The following is a 19,677-nucleotide window of genomic DNA, read 5'->3' on the forward strand; positions in this document are numbered from 1 at the left end:
GGCAATGCTTTTCTATTTGTTTATTCTGTAGTTGTTCCAGTATTTATAAAGATGTTGTAGTCCAGGAAAATGTCCTAATACATTTATATGATATGATATGATATTGGCAAAGGATAGGAATAATCTACAGCAACACATTAGGTTTAGCCAGAAACTGACCTTGTCTAAATATTACCACAAGATTGAAGTATCTTACCAGAAGAGTGGCTATGAATAAATCTTTTCCGATCTACAGAAGAAAGAGATTTTGCCTCTGATGTTAAAGAGAAACAAGATCTCTATAAAGGAGTACATTACATCTGGAGATAGATTCCCTCATGGACAAAAGCAATGATTCCTTTAAAACAGAATAAGTAAAGTTTCATTTCTTACATATGATTATTTTTTTATTTTTTTTTTACTGCTCATTACACAAAAGAAGACATTGTCTAATTAATTCCAACAGTTATTCACATTTTGAATTTACAGGAAGGTTTGAACTCTTAATGATGATGATGACTCATGAATTAAACATCCCTGAGAAGCGTTCACCTCTGTCTCACCAGTGAAAATCAAGATATATGATCCATACCACACTGCCTTTCCCCTGTTTACTGATGGTATATATCCAGTGTGGGCACAGTGGCAGATTTGAGCACTGGGGCTGGTTTCCTTTGAAACCAGGGAAAGGGAAAGATGCAGGAAGAGGACTCAAACTGGGGGCAGGCCACAGAGCTGCAGAGACCTGAGATATTGCTGTAGCCCTTGGGACAGCCATGGCAAAGTATTAAAACAAAGTCCAGCCTACACTACAGAAGTTTTCCTGGCATAGAAATGTCATGAGGAGTGAAAACCTTTTCCTTATGTGGCAATAGCAGTATAGCCCCAGAGCAAAGACTATCCAAAAAATCTCTCTGCTGCAATAGCATGTTCTGCTTAAGGACTAGATACAAGCCATGGGAGCAAAAGAACTTAATTTTTGGCCAGCTCCTGATTGTGCTTACCTTAGGAGGAATAGCTGGTATGGCTGTAGCTTTTAAATGCAAAAGGGCAGAAAGGAAGTAGAAGCACATCTCTCATTTTTGTCTGCATCTGATTATGGCATGTGGGTGGGTTACAGACTAATTAATGATTTAGTTTTTGCTAAGACAGCACTCAGATTAGTGCAGCATCTTTGCACCAACATTTAGAGGAGAAGTAGAATTGTTTCAGTTTATATACAGCACATAAATCTGTCTTGGTACCACATGATTAAAAGGTGGCAAGTGTGACTTCAGTATATGAAACAGATTTTTGGGAGGGTTTGGGAATTAGCGACCAATAAATCTGTATCAGGAACACTGTAGGAAATGTGATTAAAAGTAGACACACAAGGAAGCACATGAACAAATAAGGTATGATACAGACTTATCATTACTTTTCCAGAGGGATCTCCATTCTGTGGAAATTCATTAGAGATTTCTACAGAGAAGTTACTAGCATGTGTGAAAAGTCAATATAGGAGGTCTGAATTTCCAGAACAGCTGTTGCTAAACACTTGAATACGAACAAAACTACTAGGCAATGTGATTGTTCTTATATGAGTCTGCAATTCATTAAAAAACAGGAAACAAAGAGTTGGATTCCGTGGCCTAAAAATAAGCACTTTGCATCACCTGGGATGCTCCATGATATCCAAGACATCTTCACAAATCTCTCAGACAACACCTGGGATTTAAGGGAAATGTGTTTGTTAGCACTGTACAAGCTATGCAATACACAAAAATACATACGATGTTTTTCTTTATACACTGGGTGTCACTTGAGCTGTAGGTTCAATGGGTTTTTACAGGGAAGGAGAACACTGCAGTCTTGTGGACATCAATGCTAGAGCCAGTGCTGCCCAGGTTGCTCATGAGTGACCTGATAAAGGGGGATAGACAATGATGAAAGGAAGTTTCAAGGGAGAAACAGAGCTTGCCACAAAATGGTGCAAAAAGATCACATTTCATAACTAGGTGATAAAGTGCCATCTGACACTCACTGTTGATAAAAGCAATGTAGTGCACTTTGGAGAACAACCCCAATTTCACATATACAGTGATAGGCTGTGAAGTAGCTATTGGCAATCTCAGAAGACCTTGGAATAATTTTGGACAGTTCTGTCAAAATGTCTGTTGAGTGCTCACTGGGGATCAAAGAGGGAAAAAATATATTAGGTAGTGTTAAGGATGGAATAGAGCAGAAAAATAGGAGAGATAGTGGTGCTGCTGTAAGAGTCAATTGTGTGCCCACCTCATGAATCCTCCATTCCTAAAAGGGATGAGTAAAGAGAAAGGATACAAAAAAGGAAGGCACTAGTGATCAGAGATAACACAGTGGCTTCTTTCCAAGGCATGACTTAATAGGTTACAGGTCTTCATAATGAAAAAGAAATTACTAGGAGCAAAGAATATGACAGAGAGGTATCAATTAAAGAGTAGCAGAGAAGGTAGTCGGGGAAAAGTAATTCACCTTTTTCTCCACTGCTGTTACATGCTGCCAAGTGAAAAAACAGGTTGAAAAGTTCAGAATAGGCAGGGGAATTTTCTTTGGCGATCCCTAGCTAAGGTCTGGCAGCCTTTGCCACAGGGTGTTGTGGGGACCAAAACTCTACCCAGGTTCAGAAGCAACCAGAGGAACTCATAGAAGCAAAGTCCATTCGCACTTAGGACACATGGGCATATGCTTCTCCTTTGGGAAGTCCTGAAGCTGTTGGCTGCTAGGAGTGCATTCTGGCAAAGCTTCACTGTGTGCTTAACCTATTTTGATAGTCTGAGTTCAGCATCTCTTAACTGGTCTCTGGCAAGAAAGGATAATGAGCTGGAGGATGCAGCAATCTGGCCTAGTATAGCTGTTCTTACTTTTCTAGTGTGTCTTTTTTCCCTCTGAGAGAAGTGCCTACTTGATTCAACAGCTCCCCTGAGATACAGGTGATAAAAACAATAACTTACATTTGGAAGTGAATTAAGCCTCAACCAGTGTCCCAGTTTTCCATTCTGCAAACCTTTGAGACTGCAAGCAATACAAGCAGTACAGGATATTAATGAAATTTCTTATCTACTAATACCTTTCACCTTTTTTGAATGCCGCATTTATCTAAAAAGCTTCAGTCTATGCATCCTTTAGTGATCTCTTGAGCTACTTGTGTTTTAGCTTGGTGTGAAAGTGAGCTCTTCATCCAGAAGTGAAGGAAATTGAAGAATACCTTTTAGACATTATTTGGAGCTCTGTTAACCCAGCTGAGGGAAATACTCCCTGATTATATGGATTTTACAAAAGCTGGGGGAGGGGTATGGTGGATAGAATCAGCACCTCTTTTTTTTGCATTTCTCAATGTGAGCTTCATAATCTTCATGTTAACCTTGCTATCAGCTCTTAACTTCAGCTAGTATATTTTGAAATTAAATTTCTATCCATTTCTGATTTCTGACCCTCCAATTCTTCAGTTTATGATGCCTTTGTGGGTTAGCACAAAACTTCCAATTTCTGACTTGCTACAAAACAAAGATGGAAATTATCAATCCACTTCTGATTAAAATTCCATCTTACATGGGTTTGTATAGTTACCCTAATTTCTTTCAAACAGCAAATGTATCATAGAGTCCAAAAGCCAAAGGAAGATATAACTGATAAGTTTTCAATAAGATACTATCAAGAAACTAATGTGGGTTTATTTTCATATAGGCTTTGCTTGGACTAGTCAACGGGAGATGTTCTTGGGAAAAATTGTTAACCAAATGCTCTCTAGTGTTGTTTGATTCCCTTTCTCTGCCCTAAGCAGACAAGGTGCAAAGCAATCAATTAGGATTGCCCTATGTCCACCAAATATTCATTGGCATAAATGACAGCAAGCCCACCCTCTCCTCCCTGTTTTTTCTGGTTTGGGGTTGGGATCTTTGGATAGTTTTTTGGGTCTGGGTTGTTTTTTTGAGTGTGGGTAATTTTATTGAGTTAGAAATGTTTTCTCAGAGGAACTTAAAATCCATATTAAAGTAGGTTGCCACATAGGCCACGCATAAGTACAAAACCAAGTTAAAATACTTTTTTATCACAGTTCTTCAGTATTTTTGTTGGACAGTGCTGGTGGAAATGTGGTAGGGCAGAGATTTAATGGCAGAATGAAGTCAGTGATCATTGCTTACCTGAGATCAGAGCTAAACAGATTCATTCAGTCCCTGGGACTATGAGGCTCAGCACCTGTCATTATGAGTTTGTTTTGGGGGAACCTCATGTCTTTCTTCTATTTCTATTAATGTGCTTAAAGGAGTAGAGAGGTGAACTCTCACTGGATTTGCTTCTTTGAAAATCAGCAATCTTCTTGTCTTTTGTCACTGCTTAAGGATATTGAGATCTTGGAGGAAGACAAACATGCCTAAAAGCTATGAATATATTTGGATGAAAAGAAACCATTGAGTAGGAGTATTCACTCTCAAGTCAGTCATCTTAGGAAGAACAACTGATGATTTGGGAACAGAATTGCATTATTGTTATCAGAAATTCATAGATGATACAACAAATGAAATTGTTCATTTGATACTTTTTCACTTTTCAGAGTAACAGAGAAAGTTTCTTTAGAATCTAGATAATGAGCTTTGCAATGAGGTGGCCTCAGAAAACGTGTAAGTTAACTGTCCGCTATGTCTGTCATGGGTGAGCGAAGAGTGGTTGGAAAATTTAATGGAAATAAAATACCTGCTCTGCTGAATAGGGAAAATATAAGCATGGACAATCAAACATTTGCTACTTGAATGCTGTGGTTACATGGCACTGCTCACTTAGGAAAGTATAAATTGAATAGTTTCACAGTGCAAGAGCACTAATTATGCAGGAAGTGTCTTGGAGCAGAAGAAAATTCTGCAAACACCCTTGCTATACCATCACCCTTTACCAAAGGTGAAACCAAAAATCATTCCTGTTTCTCAATGACACATCAAATAAGGTCCTGTTATGTTAGGATGTACTGCATTTCAACCTGAATGTGGTTAAAATGCTAGAGAAAGTCCAAGTATTTGTTGCTAGAGGTAGCCAGCAAATTGACAGATCATACTGTGCTGGCACAGCCATCAGTAAATCTCAGTATTGAGTTTTTGGACATGACAGTTTTTCATTAACTTTATTATTTCCCAGAAAGTTCACACAGGAGGACTCAAACCTATTTTCTTCTGTCCCAAAAGCTCCCCGTAGCCTGTGAATCGGGCCTTAGTCTTGTTTTCTCCTGTTTTTCTCCTGTTTATCCCTGCTCCAGTTTGGACAGTGAAAGTTATTGTTTTACAGTGCTTTTATAGCATATTATTATTTTTGTGATTCTATAGCAACTAAAATCCTTGAAGAGGATGTGGGAATTTTCTGTCCTTTTTTTTTTTTTTTTTTTTTGACAAATATCTGTCACTTGGTTTGCCTACTCATTCCTTGTTACTGCCTACATAGCCTTCAGTTCTGCCCTGGAAAGATGGAAAACTCACAGAGGCAGGAGAAAACCTACTCATTAGTGCTGACATTTAGAAGATGGGGGTGTATTACAAAATTCAGCTGCCTTGTGGGGAGCAGTTTATGACATTTCTGCTTCCCTCTGCCCCTCACTCCCATCACCTTCCTGCTGATCCCTGATCAAAATTCATGCAGTGACTGCACATAACAAGGGACAGAATGCTCTCAAATGAGGAGGTGATGGGTGAAATGTCCAGTTAAGCTGGCTGGACAGTCACTGCATGCTGACTGCGTGCCACCCAGTACCTAAATGCCCATGCAGTGATGTTGATGGTGTTTTCCTAGAGGTGTAAGCATTAGTTGAAGCCAGAAAAGACATTAGTGATATCTCAAGGATTTCAAAAGGAAATGACACACGGTGAGAATGCTATCTGTCGCTCCAGGCATAGGTGTTATGTGTTATGTGGGTGTTATTCTGTATGCATGTTCTGAGGCTGAGGATGTTATTGGTAACTGTATGGCACCAGCAATGGAGATATTTATTTTTGCCTGCATCTGAGTAAGTCTTTCTGATGAAGTCCTCTGTCTGGTGACATATGGTGTCAATGTTTGGCAGATTGTAGAGCTCACCAATCTGGCTTAGGAAAACATAAAATCTGATACTGAAACAAGTGAAAACTGTGTTGGATTGCTTGGGTAGCCTTACATAGAAAAATGTCATTTTGTGTCTGTGAGGCCATCTCCTTCTGTGGTCACAGCTGAAGATGGGCATGCTGTTTTTAGTAGACCTGCTTTACCGCTGCCTAGGTGTCAGAAAGCCATCAGCCTCAGCAGCTCACTGCTCTGCCCCTGGCTGAGCTTTTTGGCTCAGAGGGTCTTGCTAGACTTCTTTCTCATTCCTGGGAGAGTTTGAGTATCTCTTGACTACAGTTGTCCACTGAAGTTTGGTGTTAGGTTATACAAACTGCATGAGCAAGGATGAATATTACCATGGTAGAGCAGAGTGTAGCTACAGGGTTTTCTTTGGGTTGACTTGAAGGTTGAATTCATGGAGATGGCTTGAGCAGTTACTGCCCTTTATTCACACCACCAATTTTTTTATAGAGGTCTTTATCAGTGCCAAGCAGAAATAAATGTGACTGTGAGCTGCAGCTTGTAAACAATGCATAAATTCAAAGTCAGTAATTTTATTTCACGTTAATGTGTCAGACTGTAAACTGACAGCGAGATACTCTATCTGACAAGCTCTTCTGCAGGAGTGGCAATATTTGAAACAGGGTAAAGAGAACAACTGAGGGTCAGCAAAACATGCTTCATGTTATGAATCATAAGCTTTTTTTTTGTGGGAGAGATGGATGAAAAGGTCTTGATGTGGCTCAGGTTTTAATCTCACATAAAGGGGGTCGTCTTTTTCCAGAGAAGCTGACATTTAACTTGATGTAATTTTCCAGTAAGATACTGAAAACTAAGGTCTTTGACCTAGTAAACTGATGGCCTGTTGGAGTATCTCATGGGAGTCAGTGTTCTAGTAAACAGAGCTTACAAGTTCAGGCAACAGTTGTGAGTTTCAGTACTTTTATCAAGACTGCTTTTTGAGCTTTTTATAATTTATGGGCAATTCCAGTCCTGGGCTAAGTTATGCAGCTTCATACCCTTTTATCTGTTGGCATTTTAAGAGTGCCCTGTACTTGGTGATGGGTCACACTCCCAGAGTGCTGAGGAGACTCATCAGGATGGTGCTGCCACAGGCTATGGAGGTCCAATCAGGATCTCTCTGTTATGCCCATTTGGTTTGATTTGATAGGCTATAGGAAGGTTACACACTCATCTATGAGATTCTTTCTGGCTCTGTTGAAAAAGTTTTCATAAGATATTTACAGCCAGGTTTTGCTTTGAAATCTGCTGCTGAGCACTGGCTTTCACAGGTTTATTCTGCTTTGGGTTGTTTGCATTTAAACACCACATCCAGTGCAATGCTGTAAACAAGGAGCAAACAGCTACATAACTATGATTCCCAGGAGAGAATGATCTGTTAAAAGGGAAAAGTGCTTGTTTTGTCACAGCTGAATTACTAATATTCCTATAAATTGCTTCTCTGGGGTTGTGTAACGTGTTTGGCAATGTGGCAATAAGAGATGTTGAAATGGGGAACAGACTTAGAGGAGTAGAAATGGAAGGAAGCCAAGCCAAAATACACAGTGAGCCTTTTCCAAAGGCAGGTCAGCAATGATCCAAGTGTATTCCCACAAAATGGAAGTTCAGAAGGGAACTGTAAGCAGTGGAAAATATTGCATGCTCAACTTACGTTACGAACTTCGGTCACTCTGAGTTCACTGAAGAAAAAAATGTTTCTAGAGCTTAAAGCCTTTCTTATTGATTTCTTTTTCCTTTTTCTTCTCCTATATTTAAATATTTTTATGTTAGGTAAACTAAACTAGGAGAAAAAAAATGAACTGTTTTTCTAACACAGGAAACTTTAACAATAAAATTACTACAGAATGTTTCACGATAATATTTGTCAGGATAATACCTCCATTTTTCTTTAGGAGGAAGGCGGCTTAAAGGAGAAGTTTTATGAATTGTTTCCACTTGGCTTTTATTTTAGGCTTGAAAATTACTCGCTGCCTTGCTGATTTCTACCTTTGATGCCCTGTGCATGCACACCCCTCTGTTTTCTGCCAGTAGGCCCCCATGAAGACTTTGTCATGCTTATTAATATTTAGCTTGTCTTTATTTGTAAAACTACTGTTTGCAGTGTGCATATCTGGTACCAGTGTGTTGATGTCTAATCACAAACTAGATGCAACCTGTGCTTTTCTTTTGTTTGAAAGCAGACAGAAACCATTAGTAAAGATCAGAGCTGCTCTACAGCTCTGACACTACAAAGAGAAAACCTGGTAGTACTAACAGCATCAAACTTCTGGCACTGATTATAGTCCTAAGTCAAGCATTATTAATGGAGACAGAGATGCTTCCTTTATTTAGAAGGGGATTTATAGCAGGAGTGTAATTTAGATAAACTGGCTGATCCTTAGGAGGTGCATCTGAGTCTCACTATTACCTACAGAGAACCTGAAAGACTTATTGTAGGCATCAGCAATTAGGTCATGTGAATATCTACCTCTGCCTCACTTTCCCAGTAAATACGGAAATACTGTATCACACTAATTCATGGAGTTTTATTACTCTCTTCAGAAGGCCGAGAGACATTTTTATGGGTTGTGCCTGCTCACATTCTTACCAAAAAAAAAAATAAAAAATAGGTTAGTAACCTTTCTCCCCTTTCTGACAGCTGTAGCTGGTCAGGCTGCCCATCTCTGTTTTCTTGTTCCTGTGTTCAATTTTTCTGTTGTCCCAGACAGTCCTTTACATGTTATACACTCAAAGTGTCTTCAGGCTGGAAGGTTCTGCATTTACTTTATATTGAAATTGAAGTAAAGGAGGGGAAGAAACATTTTTCTGACCTGAACAGTCCTGGACATTCCACTGATTTGAAACTTGAGACAGGGAAATTCCTTCTGCAGGCCAGTCATATCAAGGTGGTCAGCCCTGCTAGTGCTCTGGTCCCTGTGCTGCTGCCATGGGAGATCTGAGGTCAAACTCAAGTCTTTTGGTTCATAAAGGCCTAAATAACTGGGGATGTAACAACTGCCAATTTTGTCCTGCCAGAGCATTAAGAGAGCTCTTTCCCACTCTGCCCTTTAGTGGTTATTGTGCATCTCTGTGGGCTTTTTCCGTGTGGAATTAGGTGTGTGATGCCCTATCACTTGGGTGGCTGCTTAGCCATGTTCAGGGTGTGGGAAATGTGATTCCTTGCAGTGTCATGTTTTTCCAGATGCTGCCACAAGGAACTTGTTTTTAGCCTTGGTAGAAAGCACCCCTTCTCAGTCATGGGAATTCAACCTTTTACTGATGCAGCTGGTTTACAGTTACAGATTTCTATATCTCTTGGCTCTGCTTTTTTTTTTTATCTGTCCCTTTAAAATATGCTTTTAAATGACATGTTGCTAGTGTTCACTGTGTGATGTAACTGGAGATTAGAGGTGTATTTTTCTCAAAGACGTGTATTAAGAAAAGCTCGTTATTTACCTTTTCAAATTACACGCACTGGGGGTCTCCAGCTGCTCTGGAGAGCAGCTTCCTAACTGGAATGCTGAGTCCATCATCCTACCACCTCTGCCAAGGAGAAAGAAATGAGCTGGCCTTCTTAGAGCTCATGGAGAACTAGCTGCCTGTTGGAAAACCCAGATTATTTCAACAGCAAAATGTCCAGTTAGGGTGAAAAGCATTATTTCACAGAATGGCGAGTGAAATAAAGCATTACATCAGATTGATTTTATGCTGCTGATCAAAATATTTTGGAACAGTTTATTGTACAGAGTAGGAATATTTCGTCCTAGCTCAGGGCAGAATGAGCCTATATCCCCTCTCCTCTGGCAGAGCCTCATGATATTTACAGTTTGACAGTCTCATGCTTCAGTTCTGTACAGCATTGCTCCTCAGATGACCTGCATTTCTTGTGCTAACCTATAATCAAAATTCCCATAAAAAGTAGCATTGATCTGACCACAGTTTTTGATGAAATGCTTTGGGATAAAATGGGAACTAGTGCTTCAAATTGCAGCTCCCCAAGCTCCAAAGCCAGAAAGAGCAAACAGTTTAATTCAAAAACTCAGAGATGTATTCTTTAATTCGTCTTACCTGTTGTGGTTTTTTTTTCTCAAAAATAAAAGTGAAAAAGAAAGAAGCTGACTCTGGGTTGTTTTTTTTGGGTTTTTTTGTGGTCTTAGGAAGAACTTCAAAAAGTAGCAGCTTCCTGAAACCTTTTTTATATACTTTATAACAAAAATAACAATACAAACTTCAGAATAGAAAAAAAAAATCCAACCCATAGGTGTGCATGAGTATGTATAATATGGAAAAAGAATACATATGCTCTCTGAGGTCATGTTAAAAGCAGAAGTGAATAAAAACTACTTAAATATGGGTTCACCCTTGGTTTTTTTTTCTGCAGATCCCACCTGTGGCAACACATACAGCTCATGGAGTACAAATTATGTGTAGTAGGCGTTCATGTGGAAAATCTGTATGGCCAAAGCATTCTGGCAAACCACAGTTCCTGCTGGGTGAGTTAAGAGTCTGTCTTTAAGGAATGAGGGATTCAAAACTCCCCATGCAGGTGAGTGTAAATCTCTTCCTCCTTTCATGGTTTTAGCTTTGCTGGTGGTTTGAATTCCCAATTACAGGCATTCATTGGAATGAAATGAGAGTCTCAAGGTGCTGCTGCACGGTTCATTAACCCCAGAGTTTTTGATGGAGTCCTTCTTTGCTGTGGTTTTCATGGTTAGCTCTGTTCTCTGGAGTGATCTGCAACCTGCTGCCAGTCTCACCTTCACCACCATAAAGGGAAGGTGCAGCCCGTGTCAGTTTGCAGAGGGAGCAATATCTCATGGCTTCTGAGTCATGCCTTAAAGCCCAAAGGGGCTTTTCTTACATCACTGTTTTCTGTACTAAGCAATTTTCCAAAGCAAGAACTCTGAGCACATTAAACTTGAGCTTTTTATTTGCTTTTTCAGTATAATAATGAGTTGAAAGTGTTTCTGCATTATGTAATTATATAATTCTGTGTTGGTGTTTTTTAAAGGTAGAAAATAGAACCCTGACTGCTGTGGTGAATTTATCCCCTAAAAATTAGTGCAGCCCAGAAGGAAGAGATGGGAGGATGATGATGATTTGTTAAAATTAGTCTACCCCATGGCTTCTGGCAAAGGATTGCAAAGTGTAATTTATGCAGCAGGCTTCAATAATGCAGTAAAAATATATTCGTAATGTAGATACACATGGCTGAGGTTAAATCCCTCTTTTAAATTTTCCAAAGGAAAAAATTATCCTTTTTTCTTCAGCAAGCTATGAAGGTCATCTTAAGAACGAAGCCCAAAGCAGGTAATTCAGCTTGAGCAACCAGTCCTTTGGGAAAAAGCTTTTGTCTTCAAGAGCCAACAGAAAACTGCCACAAGCACCTTGAATGTCTACTGAAGGCAAAACCTAAACCTGGTCTGGGATGCTGAGGTGTTGCCCACAGTCAGCTGGAGTCATGTCTTTACTATTGTAGGCTGTAAAGCACAAGCATCTGGCCTGCCTAGGTAGGCATGGAGCAGCTCTGCTGCCAGGGCTGCTCTACAGTTTGTGGGGTCGTGCATGACCTAGTGAGGAGGTGTGGGCACCAGGTACCATCAAAACCAGCAGACTTCAACCCATGTGAGGCCTCTAACAATTCACAAAAGTGGCTTCGTGTCTTGCCCTGTATGGTTGAAATTGTGTCAGTGCACTTTAACTCTCTCAAGGCATGAATTCCCTGGCAGTGGGTGCCAGGTTGCACTGCCAGGTCCCACAGCTGGTAGAGGGAGGGACGCTCAGCACTCCCTGGGCTTCCCTTAGGACAGTCTTGCAGGCTGAGCTGCTCCTTGGTTTGCTCACCTGTGGCAAGTCCCTGTGGCTGCCCAGAGCCCACCTGCATGAAAATGTGGTAGGCACTGCCAGGGAAGCTTGTCCATGTCACTGCAGGCTCGGGGCCATCTGAGGATGGGGTAGCACAGCTCTCCACAAAGCTCTTCTCATGGGGCAGGGATGCCATATGTGGTTGCTAGCAACCACTTCACATGCCAAATAAAATTCCTCAGCAACAGAAGACAGAAGTTATGACAGCAGGCCAGCTATATATCCAGATACACAGGAATATATCCTTTGACAGCCTCATGTAGGGGCTATTGGAGAGAAGTTTTGGAATTGTGAGGTTTTCTTTTAGCTGAAACAAGAGGCAAACTTCTAGTCTGTGAAAGGCATCTATTTTTGGAGGGCAATCATTCATTTAATTTAAAAATATTTAGTTTAGTCCCATTTTTTGCACTCTGGAAAAGGCTCAGCAATCTGAGCATTATTCACGCAAACCTCCACAGAAGTTAAACTTGCTAACTATGAAGTTTTGAGGCTTTGCTCTGCACAGGATAAGTTGTGTTTGTGCTACTGAAGTCAGTAACACTATACATTTGCACATCTGCTGAGCATCTTGTCCACAAGTATCTGCAATAAGCTGGCAGTGATATTTATTTCATAGAATGAGGTTGGATTTTTTTTATTATTCTTCTTTGTATCATCCAAGATACACACATCAAGAACTGGTTCTCATCCTCTGTGTCTGAATCTGTTCTCACATGAGAGCTGTGAATGTGACCAGAGAATTGGGCCTCTGGCCAATAAAGCTAATATTTTGCAAAAGGACATATCAGGCAATGTAAACTGCCCTCACAAGGAAAGTTTACATATCTGAAATGTCTAATGCTTTTTTAAACTTCTGCCTCTCTATTCACTGACAGCTTTCTCCAAGAGAATCATGCTTCCTAAGACATCCTTTCCGATTGTAAATTATTCTCGCATATCTAGCCAGAAGACAGACTACGTAGTTGCTGGCCTGTCTCAAATGGATATGGCAGGTAATTATTAGTCTCATTAGTAAACAATTCACAATCAGCTACAAATTTTTGGTTTAATTGTATTCATGACAAAAGAATATATTAAACTTTAATCTGCAGTTTCGTTAAACAAGTGAATACATTAAACTCTCTTCTGCCATTCCATAAGCAGCAGAGGAGCTAACATTCAATACCCTATGAGTTATTCTAAATCTTCTAATCCTGGGGTTAGTGAAGAACTCAATTTTACTTTATTTCCTGTATCCTGCTCTTTTGAGACCTGAACAAAACATCACACTCCAAAGATGATCATGATTGTGCTCTATTGGGAAGCAGTACTAAAAGAGTGTACTAGATTTTCTTAGTTCCACCTACATTCACTGCCATTCTCATATAAGATTTTTCTCCTCCTTTGGCTTGCTCTGCCTCTCCACTGAGGATTGTAGAGTTCCTTTAGAAATTAGCCCATGCTGCAATTGCCAGAGAAATGCTCTTTCTCTCTAGATTCATGGTTTGCTATTTTTTTCAGCGTGTAATAATATGTGCACGCCTGGGGACTCACAAAAACCTGAAGCCTCTCATTATATGTTCCCCTGCTCCTGTCACAGGTGCACAGAATTTAAATGCTGGCTACATGTTTTTAACTCTTAGGCAGCCTTCAATACCACACTGACTTTCACCTCAATCTCATCTGGTTTAGGTGTGGGTTTTTTCTTCAACACTTCTTCATCTCAAGTCATTGTTTTGCTTGCTCTGAAAAGCTGCTCCAATTCCCACACTACTTTTGGAAGCTAAAACCCAGTGCCATGCAGGAGTTAAAACAGAGAGGCCTGTGTTATATCCAGGACCAGAACAGGCAACTGACAGAAGCAGCTCCGTAAGATACAAAGGCCTCTAGGATGAGGACTATGTTTTTGATACTATATATGTGCATAGACCTGTGCCTGTATTGCTTTCCTTTGTCTCACTTTTTCTCATTGTGTTTGCAAGAATTTCCAATACTCTTATTTTTAGCAATAGTGGCCTATTTATAAGACTTTCATTACACTGGATTTCAACAGGTGATAGTCTCAGGTGTGTTGTCTTGCAGGTTAATACTCCCTACCTATGCAAACTTAGCTTGTCAGGTTTTTAAAATATTATTTGAACAATATTGACACTGTTTTTCATAAGACAGCTTAATTATAATTCCCTGCTTATGAAGTAATATAATTCAAATCACAGCTGTCACAAAACACAACAATCAAATTGCAATCCAGTATGTGACATTAAGATGAGCTGGTTTGTCATAGGTATTAAATATAGAATTTATGTATCACATATTATTTAGGAGATCTGGATAGTGACAAGAGTAATGCAGAACCACTACCCAGGGTCAATATCACCACGAAGTCTCAGGCCAGACTTGTACCATGGATTTAACATTTGTTTGCACATACCAGTGTGTGTCATTTCAGACTGTTTTCACTATGTTTCTTCTATTTTAAACAGTTTTCAACAATGGATTTATTTAAAGAAGTTTTCTAACACTAAAAGCAGACAGTAATGGAGTGTCTATGATAATTCTTTACTTGCTGGCAATTTCTCATCCTTTGGTGTCCTTCTACTTATACCTGGTTTTACATTGTGCAGAACTTGGTTCAGCTGTTGACTGCCACCAGAAGATGTGGCTCTTCTCCCCCCCATTCCCTGTTGTGCACAATCTCGTTACAGTAAACAGCTGCTAAATATCTGGTCAAGGCAGGAACTGGTTCAGTGAAGAATTCAACATCACACTAAGCCCCCACAACAGCAAGTAGTTCTGTTGGAGGTGAGCAAGCCAAACTGATGGAGCTGGACTGATGCATGGGAGGACAGCAGATGCTGCAGCTCCAAAGGAAGATGGGAAAGGATGGCCTTCTCCTCCTCCTCCCATTATTACAGCACATCAGCTTTAATCCACAGCTGTGCTCCATTTTCTTCCTACCACAGAAATGGTTCCTGTCCTCAAGGTTTTCTCACCCTCTGCACTATAAGGTCTTTAAGTGAAATATGCACTTTGATATGTTTTCAACACAAGAACAGATACTCCATTTCCATAGGCAATTGCAAACTTTTCTGTTTCTCAAGGCTTTATTTCCCCTTACAGGGAGTCTAGTCTGCCTGAAGTTTCACCCATCTGTATTCCACATGAGTCAATTTTCTCTGCAAAATCTTTATTTTAGATTCAGATGTCACATTAATCAATGTAGTCATGTCCTGTTTGTAATAATCATCTCATCTAAATCCAACATAATATTCCAATCAGTGGAAGTATCTAGCTCTTGAATTCTGATATTTTTTCCTTTCCTTAGCTGAAATTTCCTTTATTTGGAATATATACGCTTTGGACTAGTTTAGAGTATAGTTCTTTCTTTTTCACAGACTGGTGTAAAAATGTCTGGTTTTCCTGCAGACGGATAAGTTTTTCCCAGCACTTGGACACTGCATTGCTCCCACGTGTGCTCCTTACCTCCTGCAAGGTTTGTAGGACTTTGTAGAATAAGCACACTCAGTTGCCTGTGCTACTTGCTGTCTGATAGTCTTCCCACCAAGATCTTATAGGTACAATCTGTACATCTAATTAATCTTTGTTTCTTCCAAGCTTAAATTCAGCAAGTTTTAAAAAGTTTTGGTTTCTGATCCCCCTTAAAACACTGATGTGACTAAAAGACTGTAAGCAGTCCAGAAGAAAGTGTTTGACTGCACAGCTGACATACTTTGATTCTCTGGAAAGTTATAGCTACTAAAAGTCTCTCTAATGCTTAAGAGTCAGAAAAAAAAAAATACAAAAACTATGGCTGCTTTATGCTTTTTTGTGTGGTTGTGAGGTGTTTTGTTTGGCAGTGGGATTTTTTTTGGAACTTTGTACCTTGTCACAAAAAGACTATGTAACTACACAAAAGACATTGAGGCCCTAGAGTACATTCAGAAGACAACAAAGTTGGTGAAGAATCATATGGGAAGTGACTGAAGGAGCTGGGAATTAGCCTGGAGAAAAGGAGGCTGGGGTTGGGGGTTTTATCAGTCTCTGCAACTACCTGAAAGGAGGTTGTAGTGAGTTGGGGTTTGGTCTCTTCTCCCGGGTAACAAGCAACAGGACAAGGGGAATAAGCCCCAAGTTGTACCAAGGAATGTTTAGACTGGATATTGGGAAAAATTTCTTCATTGAAAGAGTTGTCAAGTTCTGGAACAGGCTGTCCAGGAAATGGTGGAGTCACCACCCCTGGTGGTATTTAAAAGGCTTGTAGATTTGGCACTTAAAGACACGGTTTAGTCACGAATTTGGCAGTTTTAGGTTTACGGATGAATTTCATGATCACAGAATCACAGGATGGATTAGGTTGGAAGGGACTACAGTGGGTCATCTGGTACAACCTCCCTGCTCTAGCAGAGTCATCCTAGAGCACATGGCACAGGATTACATCCAGATGGTTCTGGAATGTCTCCAGTGAGGGAGAATCCACAGCCTCTCTGGCCATCCTGTTCCAGTGCTTGGTCACTCACATAGTACAGAAATTCTTCCTTATATTCAGGTGTAACTTCCTATGCATCAGTCTCTTCCCCTTTCCTCTAGTCCTATTTCTTGGTCTTTTCCAACCTAAATGATTCTATAATTGAATTTGTTACATTCCTGGAAAGTTCAGAGTAGTCCATGTTTCTTGAATTATGGGTTTTTATTTTGTTTGTTTGTTTTTATTTCTCTATTTTTGTCTTTTTTCTATTCTTACCCTAACTCTCCTAACTAGGCAGCAAGGTTAGGTGCCAGCTAACCGGAAGTAACCACCAGAACTTATGACTTAGAGGGGTTGTTGATATAACTAGAAGCGTTAGAAGAAAGTGTCTGAAATGGAAAGAAAGCAGAGCATGTCTGGCTTTGAAAGCTCCAAGTCAAATCTCTGTATGACTAAACTCCTTCTAGACTCCTATATTTCAGCCCAAGCCTTAAAGGCTAGATAGCCTTACAGATAAAATGATTTGGTAGCTCTGCTATTGATTTGTGGATGCAAAAAGCCAGAAATTTGCTTATGTTTGCCTCTAAACTTGCAGCCATGTGATTATCTTTCTAGGAATGGCGGTCACAGCTTTTCTAAGAACCAAATAAAAATGGAGCAAAGATTTCATTGTTCAGCTCTCTGTACCAGCATTCACATGGCTGATGCCCATGTCTATTAATACACATTATGACATCAAAAAGTGACTTGAAACTAATAAAAATAGGGATAGTTTCCATAAAGTAGTGCTCTCTTTCTTTTCCACCGAACAGACCCAAAATACTTTGGCTCATGTTAGATAACACGATGAAAGAGAAAATGCTTTTTCTTTGATCCGTAAAGTTTGGACTGCAATGTAAACCAGATGGAAAAATCCCAGCAGAGAATTTTCCTTTCTTTTGACCATTGAGGGCCATCACTCACATCACATGAGGTCAGAGAACGCTTGAACAGCTCTAGCATATTTACAAAATGAGTTGGACTGAGAATTTTATTGTTCATACACAGTGGCTGAATGGAAATAATTCAATTATATACCTATCATATTGTCTAAGGAAAAACTGAATTGTGTAAAAGACCTTTCACTCTAGCATGCATCTGAGGCAGAGTGACTGGTGCCAGGAAATCAGGAAATTTGTGGAATTTGCAATTTGACATGCTTTATTTTTAGTTGCCCTAAACACTATAGGCAGCTCAGTGCTTCAGTGTCTGCTGTACTTCATAATTTTGTCTTACCCTACTGTAAACAATTTTAATAAAATGTGTGTTAAATTAATCCCAGGTTTACCAAAACAGTTTCAAAAGAACATAAAACAAATCGTAAACTGAAGCGGAACAATCCTGAAATACAATAAGTTTGTAACAGGCTATTTATCAGACACACATGTTCCACCTTTAGGCTTTATATGCTGAATATATTTCACACAGATACTTATTTGCTGCAGAAAAAATACTGTTATGAAAGCAAAAATGTACTGATGTAAAAAGGCTATGTCAATACTTTAATTACGTAATTCTTTAAAGTGTCTCTTTTTAAGACTGATGTACACTGGCATTTACTTTACACTTTTTTAGCACTTTGGTTATTTGGTTGCAGTTTTACTACACTGATGCTAAAATCTGTAGCAGTATTCTCATGGTCGGTTCCCAATCAACAATGAAAAGCAAAGTCTCAGATTGCTTTGATTGTGTCCAGGATCTTCCCCTTCCACCTCATCAGACATCACCATCCTAAAAAAAGGCCCTGGTGAAGTATTAACACAGAATGCCCCATCACAAGACTCACGAGTAAATTTAAGAAAGATAATTCTATGGAAAACTTTTATATAAAGGGGTACAAAGCTGTTGGTGCCTGGTCTGTCTCTGCTGTAGCTGTCTTATGCACACCTGTAATTTTCTGACTGAAAATTCAGCAGTAATGGCACTGGCTCCATTTCTCTAGCATGTATGGGTTTATGCTGGTTTCAGTAGTGACCAGCACAGGGAGGCGATCTCTGTTTTAACAGATGACTCCACCAAAGGCAGGGAGACTCTAGGCTGATGTTGCTGGAGCTCCACTATTTTTAATGGATTCATTGCAATACTGGCGTTAACTAGAGCTGGGAGAAGATTCAGGGCCAGACACAACCCTGTGTAGCAAAAATACTTCAATCAAACTTCTTCTGTGGTGAGGCTGTTTGTTGGCAGCACATAGTCTTCAGATCCTGGAGTGGTGATCACAGGCAGGCAGATGTATTGCATTACAGAAACTGTCGTACTTGGCGCGTCAGGGTGGTGTCTATTGTCTTTGCAGGAATTAAAAAACCTGTGCTTTGATAAAGCTTTCTGATTCCAATTGTGCAGAAAGCTTGTTCACCTGGATTGACTGCTGCACACTCGGGTGTTAAACTTGGCAGTGCAGGGAGAGCTGCATTCCCACATACAAGCAGCCTTTAAAGTGGTCATGGCATTTATTTTGGAGACTCATTTGATCATGTGAATACAGGTGTTCTTAATGCTGCTCTGTTCTTAGCTCTTCAAAATTCTTGTTAGTGTGTGGATTTCAGAGTTTGACCTTTTCCATCAAGAAATGAAAATTGTCCTGCCTAGATCCTAACAGATATTTAAGAAATTAGACTGCATCCCAATAGAGCCTGTTCTGTTTAAGTAGATGCAAATGACCCTCTAGCAGGTGGCTTAGCAATCCAGTATAGCCAACATTTGCATACCTATTTTGGGCTAAGTTACTGCATCGTGACTGCTCTTGTCCTTGTGAGAGAGCTGGAGTTTTAAAGATGCTGCAAATAAATGCAAGACTTTGTTCTTAAATTGTGCCAGCCAACTGGTTTATTAGCTTGAACAAACACTTCAGCAACTTAGTCAGTTCTTTGGAACCCAAAAATGTGAGACTGAAATGGAGAATTCTTCCAGAGAAAGCCACGGATAACGCTTAAAGCTTCAAAATGAACTTTAGGCCCATGTTTGTTATTAAATTGCCCAAGCCACTGGAGGAGAAGGCAACTGCATTGTGCCTAGTTTTATAAAAGATATGTGTTCTTACATCTGCTTGGTAAGACAAAGTTAGTTTTGAACAATAAGAAAGCATTCAGAATAACAATCATTTGAATTTCAATCACTGTTTCTGCAATTGTTACCATAAGGCTGAATTAAAATTTTGGAACTGCTTTTCCCAGGTGCTTAAGTGAAAAAAATGTTAAGACTTCCAATATTTTTTCCATTCTGGGATTATACAGGATCTCAGTTTGTTGGTTTATTTTTCTCTTACAAAA

At 39.7% G+C, this 19,677-nt stretch overlaps 1 long non-coding RNA gene across 1 annotated transcript in view; it reads left to right on the forward strand.

Moving 5' to 3' along the window:
- Positions 1 to 19,677, forward strand: part of LOC111923447 (uncharacterized) — a 59,358-nt gene that overhangs the window by 25,453 nt on the left and 14,228 nt on the right. Inside the window, exon 3 of the long non-coding RNA XR_015276942.1 lies at positions 10,442 to 10,553. This is a non-coding gene — a long non-coding RNA (uncharacterized LOC111923447). The remainder of the gene's footprint in view (positions 1 to 10,441; positions 10,554 to 19,677) is intronic.

This window comes from Cyanistes caeruleus, chromosome 1 (assembly GCF_971803275.1).
Source record: "Cyanistes caeruleus chromosome 1, bCyaCae1.hap1.1, whole genome shotgun sequence".
Taxonomy (NCBI): domain Eukaryota; kingdom Metazoa; phylum Chordata; class Aves; order Passeriformes; family Paridae; genus Cyanistes; species Cyanistes caeruleus.